The 7,771-nt window shown below is 45.3% G+C and overlaps 1 pseudogene; it reads left to right on the forward strand.

The window, feature by feature from the left end:
• Positions 1-5,715, forward strand: part of LOC100477254 — a 35,832-nt pseudogene extending 30,117 nt beyond the window's left edge.
• The last annotated feature ends 2,056 nt before the right edge of the window (positions 5,716-7,771 follow it).

The following is a 7,771-nucleotide window of genomic DNA, read 5'->3' on the forward strand; positions in this document are numbered from 1 at the left end:
TTGTGTCCAAGACTTATTAGATGCTATACCCCTGCCAGCAGCTCTGGCTATTATTAAAGTCCCTGGGCATTCTAAGTCTGATTCTCTGGAAACCAAAGGAAACCACACACAATGTCTTCGCAAAAAATGCTGCTCTTATGGGATCCATAGACCAAACCCCCATCATGGTCCACAAAACTACTTCCCCTGGTGATGACCTAAGAGAATTAACCAAAGATATACAACAATTGGCCCCTAAAAAAAGAAAAACAAAATTGGAGATCTAAAGGCTGTTGGTGTCATCAAGAAAAGAAACTCTGGTTCTGACTTCTAGTCCTGCCTGAAAACCTAAAATTTCCATTAATAACTACTGTACATGAATTAAATCACTGGTCAACTAATAAAATGATAATGATCATGAATCCACATTGGTGGAAAACATCTGCAAGACACAAAAAAGTATTTATTTTGCTTGTTCCATCTGTCCTAAATTTAACTGAAGGAAACTCATCTATACTGCCCCCCAATATTTTAGTTTACCCAATGAACCATTCGAGGTTTGGCAAATGGATATCATACAATTGCCCCCATCTCATGCATATAAATATATTCCAGTTCCAGTAATGGTTTGTATGTTTTCATATTGGACTGAAGATTTCCCGTGTAGGCAGGTAACTTTTCTGTACCTAAAATGCTGTTGGAAAAGATTATTCCCCCTTGGTCTTCAAAGAGACCAGGAAATCCATTTTATGGTCAAATACTTTGACAAACCTGTGCTGTCCGGCCAGTTCTGCAATACTTTCATTGTGTTTATCGTCTTCAATCTTCAGGACTGGTCTAACATACAAATGGAATTATTGACTCTGCTAAATTAATGGAAACCATCAAAATACTTGATGTTTCTTGAGAAAAGCATTATCATTCGTTCTTCTAAATCTTAGATCTACTTCCTTTAGTATGCATAAACTTTCACCTTTTAAAATAATTACAGGGAGCGCCTGGGCGGCTCAGTTGATTAAGCCTTCAGCTCTTGATTTTGGCTCAGGTCATGATCTCAGGGTCATGGGGTTGAGCCCCGAGTCGGACTCTGTGAGCAGAGCCTGTTTGAGATTCTCCCTCTCCCTCTGCTCCTGCCCCCGCATGTTCTCTCTCTCTCATTCTCTCTCTCTAAAAACAAATAAATCTAAAATAAAATAAAATAATTACGGGATAGCCAATGCACTTAGCCCCTGCTTCTTTTAACCCACAACTAACAAAGGAGGAGGGTATATGTTAATTTTGCAAAGACCCGATCAAGTCCATAGAGAATAATCACATTCTGGTAGAACAATCTTTCAACAGTGCACTCCCTGGAGACGAAGACATCAAACATCACACCTTATAGCCTGGAGATTTTGTCTATTGGAAAAGACATCTCCAAAAAGACTCTTCAACCTTGCTGAAAATGTCCCTACCTTGTATTATTAACTAATCCCTGTGCAGCCAGATTTCAAGGAATAGTTGCCTGGGATTCATGTATCACATGTAAAGAAAGCCCCCAAATCTGAATGAACTTATACACCAACGTGGTGACCTGGAACTGAAAATTTCTAGGAACTAAAGCAGATGGCATCTGGAATAGACAGCTTACTCAAGATATCTGGACCAGACCTATAAAACTTTCCTGTTCTTTTTAAAATTACTCTATGTTTAGTTAAATCATGTCTTTCAGGACTTTGTTCTTTTAGTTTTTCTACTGTCCTTTACTAGAAGTTTAACACATCCTTTCATCCCCACATTACAAAAACTCTCTGATTCTGCTAAAATTACTGATTTTTTAATTTGTGCCAGAGCAAATATTACCCATGATAAATTTGAATTGGTGGCCTGGCCACTATGTTTAGAAGGATGACAAAATCAATCTGGTAAAGATGTAGGGTTTTCCTTTGGTAACTTCGGAGCCACACATGTCCTTCCTTCTAGAAGACTGGTACCAAATACTATGGCTTTCCCTTGGGTGCCTTCACCCATAAAGGATTATCTCTCACTCAGGTCTGGACTCTTATCCCAATTTTTTCTTCATGTTTCGAAAACAATGACAGAAATGGCAATATTCTAGGATATCTCCCATTAAATATTTGTGACTATAGTATTTTAAATGATCCAAATGAACATGAATTCACTTCCTAATTGGAATCCAGAAGACCATATCATCTCTTCCATTAATATATCTCTATGGTGAGGCAATGAAAAACATAATAATACCACAAAATGGGAAGCTAATATGTTCTCACTCAATGGTACTTCATTGGGAATTGACCAAAAGTCTGATGAATGGTGGAAACTTAACTTACTTTTTCCCTAGATATCTCCCAGCCCTCCACCAAAACCTTGCTCATACTAGATCAGTTTACTTGTTATTTCAAATATACATTCTTCCACTTCTACAGATATTTAAGATGCCCATGTAACCATTCCCGTAATGTTCATAAACCAGATTATCATGTGTTCTATATAAATGATTTTATTTCTGATCATGAAATTTCCTCTTTCATTCCAGGAATAAGAATCTGGACAAAGGGGGGCGCCTGGGTGGCACAGCGGTTAAGCGTCTGCCTTCAGCTCAGGGCGTGATCNACCCAACTAGGCCTTACTCTTAGAAGACACTGGGTGTTTCTTTTATGTGGAAGAAACATATATTCTACCCTTCCCCTTCATTGGCACAGAGGTTATAGGATCATTACCCTCACCCTTAATGACAAAATTAGAAAAACTCTTCCTTCTGCTGCTTAAATACCTACTCTGGGGTCTTTCTCTTAGCAACTTAAAAGGGCATGTTGGAACTGGGAATGTTATAATTTTGGGTGGCTGCCTAGCTATAACCCTATGGTCGACAGAAAGGATTTGGGGCATGCTTTTGTCAGAGCTTTTTTTCCTTAGATCAGAATAGCAAACCTTGAAAAAGCAATTCACAATCCTTCTACAGTCATGTCTACCACTTCCAATGTTTCTATTCAAGCTTTTGAATATCAACAAACACAAATAGATAGCCTTGCGGAAGTAATCCTACAAAACCACAGAGCCCTAAACCTCCTCACTGCTCCACAGGGGGGATCCTTCACCTTACTTGGAGAAGAATGTTATTTTTATGTCAATAAATCATGGAAAATAACACAAGAACTAAAAATAACAAAAGACAGTATCAAGCTGCTAGCAGAAGTTGGCCAACCTCCCAGAACTTGGGACATGTTCAATCTATTTAACATAGACAATTGGGAAACTGGTTGAGAGGCATATTTCTTTTGTCTTTTTAAGATTTTTATTTATTTACTTGAGAGAGAGAGCGCATGCACCCAGGAGCACATGCTTAGGGAGGGGCAGGGGAAGGGGGAGAAGCAGACTCCCCACTGAGCGGGGAGCCCAATGTGGCTGGATCCCAGGAACCTGGGATCACAACCGGAGCCTGAAGGCAGACAGTTAACCGACTGAGCCACCCAGGTGCCCTGAGAGGTATATTTCAATCAATAACTATCATTGGGCTTTTGGTCCTCAGTCTGATCTTTTTAATTAAATTTCTACTGGTTTGTATTAGTAAACAAATGCCTTCTTCCCAAATGTATGTACAAAATAAAATTATTTTCCTTTGACCCTTACTGAAACTCAACTGACCATGGAAACTAAATGGTCCACCTTAGAGGGACATAACTGAGATTTTTCATTTCAATCCTCTTGTTCAAATGAGCCCAAAGAAATTCCATATCATTTCCTTCCTCCATGAGACAAGACACCTGAGGATGGTCCTTCTCACCTTCATAGGACATACAATACAATCCACCTGTAAAGTACTATACTTCTGACAGAAATTAACAAGCAACACCTGAATGACATAATTGATCAGTGGTACTTTCTATGAAAGATCTTGATCAAAAGGGGGAAATGTTGGGGCGCCTGGGTAGCGCAGTGGTTAAGCATCTGCCTTCAGCTCAGGGCGTGATCCCAGCGTTCTGGGTTCGAGCCCCACATCAGGCTCCTCCACTAAGAGCCTGCTTCTTCCTCTCCCACTCCCCCTGCTTGTGTTCCCTCTCTTGCTGGCTGTCTCTCTCTGCCAAATAAATAAAATCTTTAAAAAAGGGGGGGGGATGTAAAAGAATTTCAATCTAACATGGAACCAAAGGATATAAAATGTAAAATCTTGGGGCGCCTGGGTGGCTCGCTCGTTAAGCGTCTGCCTTCCGCTCAGGGCCTGACCCCAGGGTCCTGGGATCGAGCCCTGAAATCGGCTCCTTCCTCCGCTATGATCCTGCTTCTTCCTCTCCCACTCCCCCTGCTTGTGTTCCCTCTCTCACTGGCTGTCTCTCTCTCTGTCAAATAAATAAATAAAATCTTTAAAAAGATAAAATAAAATGTAAAATCTTATATATGTGGGCTCAGGAAAACAAAATTTAGGGGCTGAGAGACCAATTTCCCTTAATCTCCTGATTTATAAAAAACTGATAATGTTGGAATTTTCTTAAGTTGATAAGGAGTTGGTCAGGAGTTGCTTCATTATCAACCTTGGGAAATTTTTGCTTACGGTTTCCAGGGACATGAACAAGAAATGACCCAGGTACCGTTGATCTCACAAAATAAGCTGGATTGAGCTTTATGTGTATGACTGGACCGGTTTTGTCTGCTCAGGAAATTTTCAAAGCTGGTCTCCGTTGTTTTTTTTTTTTTTTTTTGGTTTTNTTTTTTTTGGTTTTGTTTTTATTTTAACAGATGCTAACTGTGCTCTCCCCTCTTTACATTCTCTGCGCATAAATATGGCCTGCCCCAAACCCTCAATACACTTGCCTGCGGCTTGCTACAGTTAGCATGTCCCAAACTGCAATTCCTCTGCTACTCCCAAAGTCATCTTTTTGACAATTTTGAGCTTGCCTCTTTTTTTTCCTTTTTTTTTTTAACGTCGACATTAGGTAGACTAGTTTTTCAGGATGAGCACTCTGATTTTGTCGCATAGGAGTGGAGAAACAAAGTACCACCCATGCCTAACTCCTCTCTCCTGAGGCGGCATTATAAATACATATTGCTCTATAGAAAACTTTCCCTCCCATTTCAGGTAAAGCTGCACACCCTGGAACACTTCTTCCTCCAGGCCCCTGACGCTTTGGGGGCTCCCCAGTGGCGCCAGAACCTTCAAAATGTAGGAAATCCATGACACTGCAAGTCTCTCTCAGCTCCTAAATTCCACTTAGCATTTCCACCCTGCAACTGTAAAGGAGATGGGGCAAGTAATCAACAAAGAGGAGATGGCTTCAAGAACTGGGGGAAAATCTGAAGAAGGCAGTCATTTGCAGCCAGGAGGCCTTTTGAGGGGAGGTGGAAATGGAGCGGAATGCAGATATGGGCATCCACCTGGGCAAAGATTTATTATCGTTATCGGAGAAGGAGAAGCCTTCATATTCTCTCCCGAGCCCACTGAGATGTGAGAGAGGGGCCCTGCTCTGTAGACCCAGTCCTAGCACCGATCGTGAAAGCATATGGACTCCTGTCCCTGTTCTATAGGGTCCCTGTCCTAATGCATGCATACCTCCCTGAAACACGGTAGGTAACCGGGTGCGGGGACTTGTGGCCGCGGGGCTGTCCTGGGGCGGAGGAGCGCAGAGTCTCGGCTGGGGCGCGCACCGTGGGAGACCCCGCTTGGAGCCCGAGCGCTGCGGCGGGCCCTGGGAGCCTCGGCTCAAACCGCGGCTGCAGTGTGCGCCAATCGTTAGCTGAAAGCGGGAGGACCGCCACATCTAGGGACTTTGCACTGAAGAATCAAGTCTGGCGGCCAGAGATAGGGGCGGGTGGGGGGCGGGAACCATCAGCTCCACAAAGTGACAAAGGCCTTTTATCGTAAATCAAGTTCAATCTCGCGCGCTGGAAGGCACTCTTCTTTCTTTGGAGCTCCCGCGGAGGCGACCGCTGCCCTGGACCGGGTAGTGGCGGCAACCGGGAGACTCCCGGGACTGCGGGGAGGAGGACCGGGTTGGGAGCAGCGGTGAGGATCTCGGCCTCCGCTCCACCCGCGCTGGGAGCGCTTCTCTTGAGCTTCCGTCCGCCGAGGCGGCGGTTCGCGGAGCAGTCCGGGCAACGCGAGCGGAGGAAGTAAAAAGTGCCATTTAGAGCGATTCCACTGGCGACCTCTCTGCGGCCGCGGCGCAAGGGCTTCGAAGCCGCAGACCTGAGGCCCCGCTCCTCCCCAGTCGGCTTCCACTAAGAACTTATTAAATAGGGACGGTTTAGAGTTGATCTGTCACTGAGCACTACTTACCCCGAGATCTTTGGGTTTTTGAATTACTTTATTGATCTGAAGATTTTCTTCTTTGGAATGTGACCCTGTCCGTACTTAGAGCTAATCAGGAAACGCTGCCAGGGAGGGCTCTTTGTAATCACCTTGCGGACCTCCCCCGCGGGCGCCGTCGACCCTTCCCCGGTGCGCCCCTCGCGGTCGCCTAGGCTTTGCAGGGAACCCGGCAGCCCCCGGAGCTCCGCTCCACCGCGCGCCCTGGGAGCTGTCTGTGGTGCTAGGAGAGAGAACTCGGGGGACGAAGGCCCCGGGGAAGAAACCGGGAGAGACAGAGAAGAAAGAAACTGAGAATGCCGTGCTGGCCAAGACGGTCCACCCAGCAACGCTCAGACCGATAAAGACCTTCAAAATTCAGCCGGAAGGAGGGGAAGAAAAAAGTCCCTTCTGGGTCATCGCATCATCCTGAGGCAGCTGACCTGTTTTTCCAATGCAAGAGGCCAATGACACCTCCCTTTCTCTGAAAGCACACACCCTCAACCCTACACACTTACCCCTACTCAGCCCTGGGGGTGTTCAGCCTGCCAGAAGAAGGGAGGTCCAGTGGGCCCTAGCCATGCGCCCCAACTCCAGGGAAAGGATCAAGCAGGCTGGGAACTGTCCAAGAAAGTGGGACCAGACAAAGACCTAGTGGGAGACTCAATGAGCCTAGAGGCACTTTCCAGGGTCCATGGGGTAAAACCTGGGAAAGCCCCCACTCATCCTTCTGCCCACACCTCTGTAGCCAACAGCCAAGGCAACAGCCAGCTTTCCCTCACTAAGGATTCAGAGCTATGCAGGAAACATCAGTCGCCTTGGAGTCTCCACCCTGCCCTTGCCCATTCCCACCAGTAGTGAAAAGTCAGTCTCTTCTCAAGCATGTTGACTTGAAGCCGTGCCTGGCTTTTTTAGAAAACTAAGTAGCTCTCTTCCAGTATATTTTTGTAACCACGTGGCTTAACAGGAACTAAAGTTTCCTTAGCCCTGGGGAGAGCTTTTCCAAATATTTTTAGAAAGTTAAAAATGTAACAAAACAAACTACTCACAAGCCACCCGTTTAAAGAGGGGAGGTGGGATTCAGCAGACTCCTGGGGAAGGGCTGCCTAGGCAAGGAGTCAGATGGCAGGGAGAAAGGAGGAGGGAAGTCTTGGTTTGAGGGTAAGTGGGTTTTATTTGCAACAGAGGAAATCCGCTGCCTAATTTGCCACCGTGTGGGCTTTCATTTTAAGGGGTGGAGCAAAAACAAACTGATACAAGGTGGTAGTATATTTGCTGGAGGCTAGAGACAAGCTGCAATCGTTACTTTACAACTCATTGAAAATTGCTGGTTTGGACTAGACTGGCTGGCTGCTGGCCAGGGAGTCGACTTTTCACTTCACGCTCACTACAGATTTCTCTTAGGTTAGTTGAGGTCCCGAAGCTGACACTGGGGTGGGCAAATCTAAGGGGGTCATTGTGGGTGTTCAAACACCTCTCTGAAACAAGTTCGTTTTCCTGGGTTTCTGT

This window comes from Ailuropoda melanoleuca, chromosome 2, assembly GCF_002007445.2.
Source record: "Ailuropoda melanoleuca isolate Jingjing chromosome 2, ASM200744v2, whole genome shotgun sequence".
Classification (NCBI taxonomy): domain Eukaryota; kingdom Metazoa; phylum Chordata; class Mammalia; order Carnivora; family Ursidae; genus Ailuropoda; species Ailuropoda melanoleuca.